The 15,379-nt window shown below is 41.2% G+C and overlaps 1 protein-coding gene across 2 annotated transcripts in view; it reads left to right on the plus strand.

Moving 5' to 3' along the window:
* Positions 1–445: 445 nt before the first annotated feature.
* RALGPS2 (Ral GEF with PH domain and SH3 binding motif 2) overlaps positions 446–15,379 on the plus strand; it is a 104,953-nt gene continuing 90,019 nt past the window's right edge. The window contains exons 1-2 of one of the 2 annotated variants that reach the window (XM_087827867.1): positions 446–530; positions 15,051–15,214. The gene's annotated coding sequence lies outside the window, so the exon portion shown is untranslated. The remainder of the gene's footprint in view (positions 531–15,050; positions 15,215–15,379) is intronic. The other variant, XM_087827868.1, reaches the window with a different exon arrangement.

Below are 15,379 nucleotides of genomic sequence, written 5' to 3' on the forward strand. Positions count from 1 at the left end.
GCCGGCGCCGGAGCCGACAGACAGCACAGTGGCTTTCACCCAGGACCGCCCGGGCGGGGCGGGGGTGCCCCACCTGCCTGCCCTCGGAGCCCTCCCCGCCCCCAAGTCTGGCGGGCGGAGGCCCCTCCCTCCTGCGAGCGCGCGCCGAGGGGCCGAGGGGCCGAGGGGCTGCGGCGCGCGCCCCGGCGCCGGCGCCCGGCGGCCGTTGGGCTCCGCGCGCGGAAGGGCGGCCGGCGGGGGCGCGCGCGGGGAAGACCCCACCGGTTGGTGCGCTCGGTTGGTGCGCGAGCGCGGCCCCGCCCCGCCCGCTCGGCGCGCGTCCCCGCCAGGTCCCCGCTCCTCCCTCAGCCCCGGCGGACGGGGTGGATCCAGCTCGCTGCCCTCCCCCGAGTGCCGCGGCCGCGGCGGGCGCTAAATGAGAGACGCCGAGTGCTCGGGTCGCCGAGCGCTAGCCTAGGCGGCGGGGCGGCGGCGGAGCGTGAGGCCGGCGGCTCCTTCCATCCTCCGAGGCGACGGCCGCGGCTGCACAGGTCGGTGCTCTGGCCGTGGGCCGGGTGCGGAGCCTCCGCGGGCGGTGCGGGGGAGGGAAGGTGGGTGCGCGGCGCCCCCCGGGCAGAGAGGAGCCGCAGCGGCGGCGGCGCGGGGAATGGCGGCGGCTGCGGCGTGAACTCCCGGCCGCCGGCCCCGGGCTGCGCGGCCTCGGCGCGGGGAGGGGGCCGAGGGGCTCGGGCTGAGGGAGGAGGGCGCCGGGGGCCCGGGGCCGCACCTCCCCCGGCGGCTCGCTCTCGGGAGTCAGGAGGGGGCCGTGGGGTCCCCGCGCCCGGTGTCTGTCCTGGAGCCCGGGGCGCTGCGACCCCCGAGCCCGTCTCGCCTGCGTCTCCCTCCTGGGTGGCCGGAGCCCCTGGCCCCCGCCGGCCGCCCCGCGGCGCCTCAGCCTCCCTCCAGGTGCGCGGCGTGGGGACCGCCGAGCGGGCCACACCCCCTCCCCGGCGCCCCCGAGCCCCGCCGCCGCGCCGGCCGCCCGCGGAGCGCTCCCTGGCCGTCAGGGTGACCTGTTGCGGGGCGGCCCGCAGCCCCGGCCCCCCGGCAGCCTCGGACCCGGAGCGACCGGCGCCGCGCCGCCCCTGGCTCGGCGCGCGGCGGGGTGCGGGCCCGGGGGCGCGGCTCGCGGTCGGGCGGCTGCACCACTCGGACCCGGCGGGTTGAAAGGAGACTCGGGACCGCTCCGATCAAACACTTGGCAAAGCCGGGCGATCCGTCCGCAAATATCCGGAATTCCATGGCAGTATCGGATTAGCTGGGCTCATAAACACCGTGCTCCGGAGGCGACCGGGGAGCAACCCGAGCCCCGAGTGAGGAGCTCCTGTCTGGGGAAGAGCCGTGAGCCTGTGCGGGCTGCCTGTCCCCCCAGCAGCCCCCCTCGACTCTTTTCCTGCGGCCGAGTGTTGTGTAGACGCAGGCCAGTTTCAGTGAACGTGGGCGTGTTTGGGAAGAAGCCGCGAGCTGATAGGAGGCACCTTGTACAAATGTTAATTTGTTTGAGCTGGGAGGGGTGAGGGAGGAGGAAGAGAGGGCACTGATGTTAGCCGTGGAGGAGGGGCGATGGAAACACTAAATTTCTGTTTAAGAAAGCGCTAAAAAGGAGTATCTAGTGCCCAGTGTTGAAGACCATAAAGTAGGAAACCCAGGCAGCAGCTGATTGAGCTCTATCTTGCGCGTGCCCTGGATTTTTAAAATGCAATGCAGTAGTTGCCATAGAGAGCCCTTGTTCTCGCACCAGTGTTTATGTGTTGACTTGGGTGTTTTTCTGTGTTCACCCTCAGATTGACTCTTGTTCAAGTCCCTTTGAAGATGACCATCAGAATTTGGGAAACTTTTCGATTCCTGCACACATACTCTTGCAGTCACAGATCATACCTTGCTGTTCATAAAAGCCTGTTCCACCCAGATAATTATGCTTATACAAGTGCTGTAGAATCATACTTAAAATGTTTATTACACTGTTACCGCTGAATGTCTTACTGCAGACTTTAGAATTAGGAAGGAACTTATGCCAACAGTAGTATTGTAATAAAAATAACCTCTAACTTAACCTTTGTAGGCGTAAAGTTTTATCATATAGCTTCAAAGATTTGGAAAATATCTTACTAGCTTAAAGATCAAATGTAAGGACAGTAAGTGGCTTTTTGAGTAAATAATTTCAGTGTGATAGTTTTAAGCAGTTTATTTTCTCATTAAAAATGCAGTCTAATACTTTTGAAATGGTAAGATCTACCTTTTTACCATTTTATTCCACTTTTCTTTGAATTAAGGAATGTGACTTAAAAATACTCTGGTGAGACTCTGGAAATACTGTTCACTTTGCCTAAATTATTCAAGATTGCAACAGAACTTTAAAGATAGTGTTTGCATTATCAAGATTGCAACATGCTTTAATATCAGAAAGAACACACCAAAATTTTTTGAGAGAAAATATAACTGAAAAACTTGTTTTGTGAACCTTTTGTGTACTTTTGTTACACATGTGAGTAGTGTATCTGTGTGTGTTTAAATATCTAGTATATGTCTTACTACAGTTCAGAGTTTTTGTTTGTAGTGAATGATGGAGATATACGTGAAATTGCTCTGTTGCACCTTCAAACATTTAAGCTTTTGTCCAGAGGTCCAGTTCATTCATTGGTTCATTCATTCATTCTTCACATATTTATTGAGTACCTACTCGGTGCCTAGATATTGGGGATACAAAGAAAAAGACAGGTCTGTGCCCTGATGGAGCTTAAAGGGTAAGTAGGTGAATAGTCTGCTTCATTGTCAGATAACACTGTTTAATGTTAGTTTAAGAAGTAAAAACTGATGAGTTTTTTTGATGAAGGATATTATTTGTGCTTTTTCCTTCTAAGAATAGTAGGAATTAATACTGAATGAACAAAAGCAGTAAGACAGTTGTTTTAAAAAGACACTGATATTTATATACATTGGGTGTCTGGTTCCCAACTATACCAAAGTAAACCTTCTACCTGAAATCAGATGATGCAGAGTTTACATGTGGTTAAACAGCTTCATCCTTTTGGCTTATTTAAATGAAATGTTTGCTAAAAATATTCTCTCTTGGTGCATGTTTATAAGGGAGTCTAATTTTTTTTTAAGTCATCTTTTCTTCTGGCTGTGTATGTGTGTGAGTGGACCAATGTCCTACTTCAATAGAATCCGGTAACCACTAATAGATGAAATCAGAAAAGTTTGAAAGGGATTCGTTTCCTTTTTGATTAAAATATGACAAATATTGGTGTTCTTTACAGATTACAGAATCCTTTCATATATTATTGATACTTAAGTATTTTGATACTTTTCATTGATAGAACTCTCTGTAGGCATTACCATCTCCATTTTAGATGAGGAAGCCTGTTTGGAGATGGTAAGCACACCGGTGGCACTAAGCAAGCAGCGAATCCAAGCCCCAGTGGCTGTCAAGCAATGGTCCACCCCTGGAGGGGAGAGTACTGTGGGGAGAGCATCCACATCTGCTACTACATACAGTTCAGCATACGGTACAGCTACTGGGCTGCTCTTCCAGAAACTTCTAAATAGCTTCTAAACTTTAAACTCAACTGTTAATTGAGATTTAGTTAATTGAGTTTTTGTCAGTTACACTTTCGAACCTATTTAAATCTAAAAGTATTGCTTATTTTGCTGTATAAAAGAGTTTGATTTTATTTCTCATGATATAAGTGTTTTGAGAAAAAGATGTGTTAAAATCAATTCTGTTTTTGAATATTCTGTTTTTCTTTTGTAATGGCTGTATGTGGAATAAAATCTTCACTTCAGTCTGAACGCATTTTATGTTATTCAGTGTTCAGTGAAAAGGTGATTCAGACAGCTTGAAACTCTTCCTCAGCTCAAGTGAGGGTCCTTGGAGAGTAAAGGGAATGTATTGCATTACCCTATAAATTGTTTCTTTAAGTGTGTGTTACTCCTATTGGTTTAGGATTCCTCTTTTGTGAGAGAATGAAGATTGGCTTGTGATAAATTTTGCTAACTTGGAATTAATCTGGAATCTTTGTTGGTTAATGTCTTGAGCTTTTGATTTAGGAAAATTTAGGAATAAAACACCAGAATTTGAAATGTGTGACATCTACTTACTCTATGGAAAGAAAAAAGTTTGAGTATAAATTTACCCAGTCATATTAATAAGTAAGGGCGAGTTAGGAATATAGGAAGAGTATAAGTCACAGTATTCATTTAACTTAGGTCGAGGGTGCCCGGATTTGTGTATGCCACTACGGAGGACCTTTGGCACTGGCTCTTGAACGATCCATTGCTTTGGTATATGAGAGGCTTAAAAAGAAGCCCTCACCTTGAATTTAACTGGTACCCTTCTGTTATTTTAGTTACATGATTTTTTCTCAAAACAGATTTTCCTTTTTAGGTTGATTTTTTTTTTTCTTTTTCTTCCTTTATGCTGATTCTTGAAGAACCCTTTTCTGAAAACCGTACCTAAATAGCATCCCTATCACACTTTACCCTTATCTTTATTTTTCTTCACAACATTAATTTATCTGACATTATAGCATACATTAATTTGTTTACTATCTGCTTTCCTCTGGATGTAAGCTTCATGAGGGCAAGGACTGAGTTTTATTCACTGTTGTATTTCTGGCACCTAGAAGAGTACCTGGCACCATAGTCAATGCCCAGATGATATTTGTGGGGTGAGTGAATTAATTGGTATTAAGTGATATGAAAACCACTAGTTTTGTTTGTTTTTAAAAAAAACCTTGTTTTTTTTTACTTTAAATAGTACAACTGTGCAGTTAAAAAGAAAATTGTACCACAAGACTTATAATGAAAAATACCAGTCCCTATAACTCTCCCTCCCAGGTCCTGCTCTCAGAGCAACCATTTTCAGTACTTTTAGCTGTTTCTTCTGATGTTTACTTTCATATTTTAAAACATTTGTTTTTCAATTTTAGATATTATCTATTGGCTTCCTACTGTGGAAGATGAGTTATGCTTTAGAATTCTTCTGTTACCTTAAACATTCCTCTCCCTTTATGTCCCAATGTAGTTATATCATGTTTTTGGTTAAATTGGTGTTAATTGTGTACATTATTATAACTTTGTAAATATAAGTACGTTCATTGTTGAACCTTGCAGTGTACTATGATTTAATTTCTTGGAGTTAAAATTTTTTCTTCATTTTTGTTTTTTGCTTGGTTTTCTATTTGTCTCTAATTTTTTTTCTAGAAACTGTCCCATTATGTTCAAACCCATCAAGTAAATTGATCATTCAGTTTTTCTTTAATTGGAAAAGTCAGATGGCTCTTATCCTTCTGCTCAGATTTGCACTGTGGCTCTCCACTTCTGCACAACTTAGCTTGTGATTGCCCCTCACTGAGATTCTGAGAATTCCCCTTGCCCTTTCCCTGTGTTGAGCCTGTGGTCTCTGGATCCATGGCTTCCTCTTTCTCAATTTACACCTTTGTTTTGGTAAAAAGCATCCCTTAGTAACTTTCAAGAAAGAATGTATGAGAAGGTAAAACTTTTGAGATGTTTGTATTGCTGAAAATATCTTTCTTCTGTCCTGACACCTGGTTGATTATTTGGCTAGTCTGGGTATAGAATTCCAAGGTGAAATATTTTTTCCTCAAAATTTAAGGGATTCCACTATAATAATCTAGTTTCGGGTGGTTGTTGAAAAGTGTGTGCTCTTCAGTCTTCATCCTTTAAATGTGCCCTGTCCCTGTTAAACAATCTTTTCTTTGTCTTTGGTACGTCTAATATGTCTCTGATGTTGTACGTGTCTTGTGTGGTCCTTGCCTCATTTCTTGTGCATGGCACTTAGTGGGCCCTTTAAACCAGCAGCATCCATTATAGATGAGAGGAGAAATGACCTAGTGTGTGGGGTCAGCACTTTTTTTTTTTTTTTTAAGGGTAGATAGTAGGATTTAGGCTTTATGGGCAATACATTCTCTGCTACTACTGTTCAGCTTTGCTTTTGTAGCATGAAAGCAGCCTTAGACAGCGTGGGCTGTGGTTTGCTGAGCCCGATCTGTGCACAGGTGGAGGACAGGAGTAGGGAGAGAAGACTGTGTTGACAGGGGCCTGATGGTGGTGGCTTGAGGAAGTTCCCGTCTGAGGTTTCCTGTTTGCCTTAGTGAACGGGAGCAAGGCCATTAGCTGGGGGTCAGAGAGAATGGGAGTATGTGTTTGAGGTTTGAAAAGAAGGGAAAATATATGACAACCGTCTATCCAAGAGTGGAAAAGTGAATAAAATAGAGAAATACAGTGTAATTGCCAGGCAACATTAAGGACTCACTTGAGATAGATGATTCTAAATTTCATGTTTCTGACTTTAATAGGAATACCTCTAAAATCTCATCATTAAGTGTGATATCCCACTACAGGTTATTTATTTAAACCGAGTAGGATTGCCCGCTTTAAATAACCTGCAGTAGTGTGGCTCAGTTGGTGTGGCTCGGTTGGTGTGGCGCGGTTGGTGTGGCGTGGTTGGTTGGTCATCGTCCTGTGCATCGAAAGGTCACTGGTTTGATTCCTGGTCAGGGCACATAGCCAGGTTGCGGGTTCGATTCCAATCAGGGTGCATTTGGGAAGTAACCAATGGATGTTTCTCTCTCCTCTCTCCTCCCCCTTCTCTCTAAAATCAATAAAAGCATTCTAATAAAAAAAATCAGGTAGGGTTATTTTATTAATCTTAGAAATATTTTCATAAGTAATGTACATGTGTGTATGTATATTTTTATATATACAAGCTTAGCCTGTATAACTGCTTATTTATATGGAAACTTCAAGTGAAAGTAGTATATATAACTTTTTCCCAAATGCAAATTTTGATTTAGAAATCATTCATTTACTTACTCATTAAGAAACAAAAACAAATCATGAAGCATTTTCTATGTGCCAGAAATAGTTCTTGGTGCTGAGGATATATCAGTAAACAAAAGGACAAAAATACTTGCCTTTATATACATTTATATTTTAACTAATTAACACAGAAAATTATATACAGACATAAACATTAGTAAGAAAGGAACATTGTGCAGAAAAGAGAACGTAATAGATATTAATAAACTTATTCTTTTTCAGCTTTATTGATTTCAGAGAGAGGAAGGGAGAGGGAGAGGGAGAGAGATAGAAACATCAATGATGAGAGAGTCATTGATCGGCTGCCTCCTTCACGCCCCCCACTGGGGATCAAGCCCGAAACCTGGGCATGTGCCCTAATCAAGAATCGAACCCCCATCGTCTGGATCCTAGGTTGACGCTCAACGGCTGAGCCATGCCCGGCCAGGCTAGATCCTATCTCTTAAAGCTGGGGAGGACAGGGGTGAGTCTACTAAAAGAGAAGCATTTTGAGGGTATCTTATGGATAAGAAACTCCACTTTTGACTTGCTTCTTTCTGTCAGCAGTATTTTTGAATGTTTTCTGTGAGCACCCATTTACATCTTTTTGGTGAGACACGAAATCTTATACATGAAACCACAATAAATAACATAAGACGATACGTAATTATATGCAGATTGAAGTGCAGTTCACAGGAGAGGAGGCTTAGTGAGGGCAGGAATGGTCCTCAGGGAATGTGTTTCATTCAGGCGTAAAGTACATGTCAGTATTGGGGGTAGCATGACTGGAAATATAGACACAAGAATTACTCTTTCTGGTATGCCCTGATCGAAGGGTTTGTTTGGAAGGGGGTGCAAAATACAGTTACATTTGATAAGGTGGGACCAGATTATTCAGCCCTTAGAAATCAGATTAGAATTAAATTGATAGTTCATACTGTTACTACTTTTAGCTTCTATTTCGTTTCTTCTTGAGGCTGTAGGTTTAGAATTTGTAAATGAAGAATGGAGGAAAAATCCAAACAGTTTAGAATCCGTCTTTTTCTTTTTTCTTCTTTTTTTTTTAAAAAGTCTTCTAGTTTTTCATGTATTAGGTAATCTTCCCAACAAAAAGGCTTAAAACATTGATAGGGAAGTAATATTAATAAGTGTTATGTTTACTTTATCCTTTATGTTCCTATTACTTGGTCTTAGCTAAACGTGTAGCAGAAAGGTTTAAATTCAAAGCCTTTCTCTGCCATTAAGAAAGCCAAAGATGTAGTATAGAACCCATCTGCAAAAAGGGTTTTAAAGACCTCACTTGGAGGTTTGAACTTAAGGTAACTAGTACTTCTGTGGAAGCCTTCTGTGCTGCAGTTGTCTATCTAAACTGTGGGCAGCTGTGACTGGGCTGTAGAAACATTGTCAACACATCTAGCCCCCCACCTGCTTCAGTCCAATGTGGCCCAACAGATACGGCTGTAGGAATGGATAGGGTCAGTGATGTTTACTACTTCTATCTCTGAGCAGAACTGAACATGGTAGGTGACAGTGGATTTTCCTTCTCTCAGGGGTAGTACTGTTGACATAGTATGGCAGGCAGCCTTTGCTTTAATAATAGCTGGACCTGTGACTCATGTTGTACTTGTGTGACACTGTAAATTTCGTGATCTCCTTAATAACAACCAGAATTTGTACTTACAACCGCATAATTATCATAACTAAATAGATAGTAATACTGACAAGACGTTTGAGCCTCAGATGAGTGGTGACTTACTGACTCAGTGTCTTAGACATGTGTTTATAATTCTGGTCTGCCCCACAGTTCCTTTGAAGGAAATGTACTTTTTCTCCAGTATATTACAGAAGAACTCTCAATAGCTATGTCTTTTGGTTTGGTTTGGTTTTTGGTTTTTTATCATGTAGAACTATATTGCAACCGATTGGTCCAGGAGTAGGCATTTTAAGGGCTACTAATTTGTAAGCCAGCTAACAATCTAGGATTGTCTAGTGGGCAAAATTATAGCCATATATAGGAAGCATGGAGTTAATTTGCCATTGAGCCGTGGGAGCTGAAGCTGGAAGAATGCATGAGTGTAGAGGCCTGTAAAACTAAAGTTTAAGAGACTGGAAAGGAAGTACAGTATAAGCAGAAGCTGAGTTACAGAAATGACACAAGATGAGGAAGCCAGTTAGTAACTAGAAAAGAATAGGGCATCTGTGCCAAGAGAAGCACAAAATTCTAAGAGAAACTGTGGTCTGAAAGAGAGAGAGAAACAGGCACAGAGCATGAGATTGAAGATTCTGGTTGTTGGCTCTGTAGATACTCTTCTTCCGTTACTCTAGTACTTCTGTGGCTCCTGCTCTTCTTGAACTCATTCATTTTTTTCCCCCAGGAAAGATTCAGACTTTTGGCCGTGGAATTCTAGCGCTCTCTTTTGCTAGTTGTGAAACCTTGGGCAGGTTGTTTAACTTCTCTGTTATTCCTCATCTGTAAAATGGACATCATAATATCTTTCCTCATAGAGTTGATGTGAGGATTAAATGAGATGACATATGCAAAGCTTGTAGAACAGTTCTAAGCACATAATAAATGTTCAATAAATAGCATCAGATATAATGCTATTTGGGGTAATTTGAATGAATTTCTTGCAACTAAAAGATCCTAAGGAGTTAATTTGCTTGCAGATTCCATTAGAGCAGTGCAACCCAGTATATGGTCCTGGTGTAAGCAAGATTATTTTAGGTAGTGCATAGAGAATTTTAAAATACTGTCTTATCCAATATGAATAATAGGACTTGCTATTTATTAAGCATTTAATAGATGCTTGGTGCTAGTCTAATCATTTTACCTAATTAACTTACTGGATAGTCATGATAACCTGGTGAAGTAGGTGCTATTGTTATCTTCATCTTAAAGAAGTAAAAACTGAGAAATGGGGAGCCAGTCATCTTGCCTAAGATTATACAATACATAAGTGGTAGAGCATGGATTTGAACTCTGGTGGTGTGGTTGTAGAGTTTTAATTTTTAAATATCCTTTTTAGTTCTAATTTTACTTTTTCTTTTCTTTTTTTTAATATATCTTTATTGATTTCAGAGAGAGAGGAAGAGAGGGGGAGAGAGAGAGTTGAAACATCAATGATGAGAGAGTCATTGATCGGCTGCCTCCTGCATGGCGCCTACTGGGGATCGAGCCCGCAACCCGGGCATGTGCCCTGACTAGGAATTGAACTGCGATCTCCTGGATCCTAGGTTGATGCTCAACTACTGAGCCACGCCTGGCAGGGCTAATTTTACCTTTTAAATGAAGCCAGGGAGAAAGTCACCATTTGTTGCTATTACTACTTTTACACTTTTTAAATGTTTTTCACCCATTTTAACAAAGAGGTAGCATACCTCAGGAACAGAGACTTAGGTGGGCAAGATCTGATATGAGGTAGTATACTAATGTAAGATTCTTACACTGTACACGAAATGGTATATTACTTGAAGATAGACCATGTTAAGTTAAAAGATGTATACAGTAAATCCTAAAGTAATCCTATTTTTAAAAAGTTTACAGGTAATAAGCCAACAAAAGAAATAAAATGGAATCAGAAAATATACTCATCTAATTCAAAAGAAAGCATAATAAAAAGGGGAAAAACATGCTCATATTAACCATTGTGGCCCCAATAAATTTAATTTAAAAAATACATGAAACAAAACTGATAGAACTCCAAGGAGAAACAGTCAAATCCTCAGTTTTAGTTGGAGATTTCAGTATTCTTTCAGTATTGAAAATCACGAAAATATAGTGGACATGAACAATACTATTAGTCAATTTGACCTACCTAATATTTATAGAATAGTCCACCTAAAAGCAGTTTCCCTGATGGACTGTAATTTGGGCCATAAAACATGTCTTAGTCATTTAAAACGATTGAGATGTTTTGTTATCTGATTGAATTAAATGAGAAATTAACAGAAAACTGTGGAAAGTTTTCTAATAGTTGGAAACTAAATAATACAATGCTAAATAACCTATGGGTCAAAGAAGAAATCAAAAGGAAATTAGAAAGTATTTTGTACTGAATGAAAATGAAAACACAATGTACCAGACTTTATAAGATGCCAGTAAAGCAGTACTTCGGCTGGGGGTGGGGGTGTTTATAGCACAGAATGCATATATATTAAAAGAAAAAAAAAAATCTCAAATTAATGATCTCTACTTCCACCTTAGGAAATGAGCAAAAAGATTAAATTAAACTAATTAGAAGAAGGGAAATGGTAAAGATCAGTGTGGAAATCTATATATAGAAAACAGAAATACAATAGACAAAGTCAATGAAACCAAAAACTGGTTCTTTGGGAAGATCAGTGAAATGGATAAAGCTCTAGCCAAACTGGTTAGTATCAGGAATGACAGGTGACATCACTACAGATTCTACAGATAATAAAAATGTAATAAGAGAATATTATGAACAACTTTATGCCTATAAATTTTACAACAAAGATGAAATGGAGACATTCATCAAAAGATATACGCTACCAAACTTCACTCAGGAATAGACAACCTGAATAGCCCTGTATCTATTCAAGAAATTGAATTCGTTATTTAAATATTCCCACTCCCCCCAAAATATATTCTAGGACCAGATGACATCACAAGTGAATTCTAAACATTTAAGGAATGAATTATACCAGTTTTACACAAACACTTTCAGGAAACTGCAGAGGTGGTACTACTTATTTACTTACTTTATGAGGCCAGTATTACCCTTATAGTCAAGCTAGACAAAGACATTATGAGAAAAGACTACACAGAAATATCCCATATGAGCATACATGCAAAAATTCTACACACAGTATAGCAAATAGAATGTAGCAAATTTTAAATAATATGTCATGACCAAGTGGGGTTTATTCCAGGAATGCAAGGTTAGTTTAACATTTAAAAGGCATTTAATGTAATTCACTCTGTCATCCAACTTAAAAAGAGAAACCACATGATCATCTCAATAAATGCAAAAAGGAAAAGCTATTTGACAGTCTTACCTTCATTTCCGATAACTGTGAGCATATTAGAATTGGAAAGGAACTTCAACTCAATCAAGGACCTCTCTGAAAAAACTACAGATAATGTAGTTTTAATAAATACCAAATACTTTCTCCCTAAGATCAGGAATTAGACAAGCTGACAGTTTGGTTGTTTCTTAAAATGTTAAATGTAGACCTACCAGCTATTCTACACCTAGGTATTTACTGAAGAGAAGAGACTTGTATACTAATATTCATAGCAGCTTTATTTGTAATAACCACTAACACCCAAATGCCTATCAGTAGATGAATGGATAAGCATATTATGATAGAGCCATACCATTTGGCAATAAAAAGGCATGAACTATTAATGCACACAGCAACACAATGAATCTCAAAATAAATATGCTGATTGAAAGAATCCAGACACTTTGGAGCAACAGGGTATGTTCACTAACTATCTTCATGGAGATTTTTTCACAGTTATATACTATATATTTTGAACCTGTGCAGTTCATTGCATGCCACCCATATATAAATAAAGCTGTTTTTAAAAAGTGAAGATCCTTATATAGATAGGAACTGATAAAAGATTTATGAAAAACTGCTTATATAGCATTATCTTCACTGCACCTTTCACATAATTAGTTTAAATATACACAAAGCAGAAAAAGGTTATGGAAATTTTTTTCATAGAAACGATTAAGAAATTTAATTCATTTGGAGCAGTGGTTCCTAACCAGGGTGATTTTTGCCCTCCCGGAAACATTTGGCAGCATTTGGAGACATATGACCTCTAAATTGTTGGTGGCGTCTGGTGGATAGAGGCCACAGATACTACCAAACAGCCTGTTGTGCACAGCAAAGACCCTCTCAACAAAAAGTTATGTGGTCCCAAATGACAATAGTACCAAGGTTGAGAAACCCCGATTTAGAGTATATAAAGTCAGTTCTGCTGCTTAATTTTTTGAATCCTGTCTTGAACATATTGACAAAACAGTTTGCTGAACAAAAACCTTTGGAGAAAATTGTCTTAGACTTTTGGGACTGTCTGGATGATGTGTTTATGAGACTTTTTCAGTGCTGAAATAATTATTTTTGTATAGCCACCTGGAATTGATCTATTTGGATATACTGCGGTACTTGTTTTCATATCATTTGAAAAGAAACTGTTAAAATATCACCACCAGTGGAGCCTAATTATAATTGATGGACTAAAATTTAGTTTTTCTTTGCTTTTGAAACAATCAGCACTATTTGAAATCAGAAGTGCAGAGTTAGGATTCATTGATTTAAAATGCCTACCTAGCTGCCATTTGCCAGTGTTCCACAAATAGGCCAGAACCCTGGTTCTCAGAGCAGATACTTCTTTCGTTTTCCATTTTCAAAGAACCTGGGCCTGGGCGAGGGAAGGCAGGTTTGAGTGGAAGAGTGAGGAAGGAGGACAGGATTTGGATTGAGTTGAGAGCCCTGGCCCTTAGTGTATTGCTTGTGAGGAGCTGTATTTTTTCCCAAATAGAGCAATACTTGGAATTTTGCATATTCAATTTGATTAGTAGTTTGCTGCTCCTACAGATACATCTACGGCCGCTCACAGGTTACTGATGTTCCGTGGCTAGATTTGGTCCACGTATAGCCTTCCCCGCATATTAGTAATACTCCCACCTCTTGTACTTAAGGAGTACTTTCTGGAGTAGAATTTATCCCTGGTTTTGTTCAGACCAGGGTTTGGCAAACTTACTGGAAAGGGCCAGATAGTAAATACTTTAGGCTTCCCCCCCCCCAAGCCAAAGCCTCTTTTGCGGCTATTAAGGTATGCCTCTGCGCTGTGAAAGGAACCTTAAACAATATAAATGCATGAGTGTGGCTTAGGTCAGAAAAGTGGCTGGGTTCACCTTGTTGGCCATAGTTTTGCCAGCCCCTGTTCTAGGCCGTCAGCATTTCCTCTTTGGGACATGTGGCATTTTCTGGTTAGTTTCCCACTGGTGGCCTGTTGCACATGGAAGAGAGTAGTTCCTTTCACTTGCAGCTGCTCCACTGTGTTAATTGTTTTTACTAATGATGGTGTGTAATAGTGAATATCATGAACTTTCAGTGGGAAGTAGAATGATAAGGCATGCTTAGTTCCTTTCTTACTCACAACCTATGTGCAGATGGCCAATACGTTACAGCAAGTTTACCTTTGAAAAGTCTCTGGAATTAGGTTCTTAAAAATGTACTTATAATCTCTTGGCTGGTATTAGACAGTAACCTTCTTATTGCTCTATTGATTTTGAGGTTCTCTTTCTAACCATCAACTGCCATAAGTGTTGACAGTTACTTTTTTTAAATGAAAGTATTAAGGCATATATGTCTGCCTGTAGTTACGCCGTGGCACTCAGTCACCCACAGTAGTGGTTCTTAAACATTTTTGTTCCTGAGTCCCTTTGAAAATCATTTGAAAACTGTGGATCCAGGAAAATTAATGTTTTTGTGTGTTCTGTACACAATTTTCATGCTTTTGGGGAGATCATGACCCTATTGTTTACTTCATAGTCTCTCAGTTAAGCAATCTTGATTCTACCCGGCTGACGTGGCACGGGGCTCGGTTGAGCATCGACCTGTGATCCAAGCAATCTCGGTTCGATTCCCAATCAGGGCACACGCCTGGGTTGCAGGTTTCATCCCCAGTAGGGGGGCATGCCGGAGGCAGCCAGTCAATGACTCTCTCTTTATTAATGTTTCTCTCTCCCCCCCCCTTCCTCACTCTGAAATCAATAAAGACATACATTTTTTAAAAACTCTTGATTCAGAGAATAAAGTGCATGCTTCTTCCCATGCTATTGCAAATGCTTCATGATCTGGCTCCAGTCTGTTACTTTTTTAAAAAGTTTATTTATTGATTTTAGAGAGAGAGAGGAAGGGGGAGAGAAAGAGAGAAACATCGATTTGTTGTTCCACTTATTTCTGCATTCAGTTGATTCTTGTATGTTCCCTGACTGGGGATTGAACCCGCAACCTTGGCATATCAAGACGGTGCTCTAACCAACTGAGCTACCTAGCCAGAGCTACAGTCTGTTTGCAGTTTATTGTCCATGTTCACACACACTCACTCTTGTGCTTTCTCTGCAAAAAATTAACTGTTCTCCTGTCATGCCAATTTCTTCCATTCTTATGTCTTTGTATGTATTGTTTCTTCTTCTTGCCAGGTATGTCCTTACCATTTCCCCCCATCTGCCCAATGTCTACGCATTAAGACTCATCTCAAATACCAGATCTCTGTGAAGACTTCCCTGACATCTTCTCCCTGGCAGACCTGAGTAAACAGGAAGGAACTGTAGCAACTGCGACATGAGGGAAACCTTTTCGGCTGGTAGGTTTGGGGAAGAGGGTGGAAGGAGGAAACCTCTAGGAAAGATTTCTTTTGCTCTTAAGAGGTGTCCCTCTTCTTAACCTCAGTTTGCTAAGTTGCATGTAATAATTTTTGTCCTGGGGGCTGCCAGCGTAAATGAAGGACAGTGTTGTAATCTCCACAACA

This window comes from Miniopterus natalensis, chromosome 19 (assembly GCF_054644295.1).
Source record: "Miniopterus natalensis isolate mMinNat1 chromosome 19, mMinNat1.hap1, whole genome shotgun sequence".
Lineage (NCBI taxonomy): Eukaryota > Metazoa > Chordata > Mammalia > Chiroptera > Miniopteridae > Miniopterus > Miniopterus natalensis.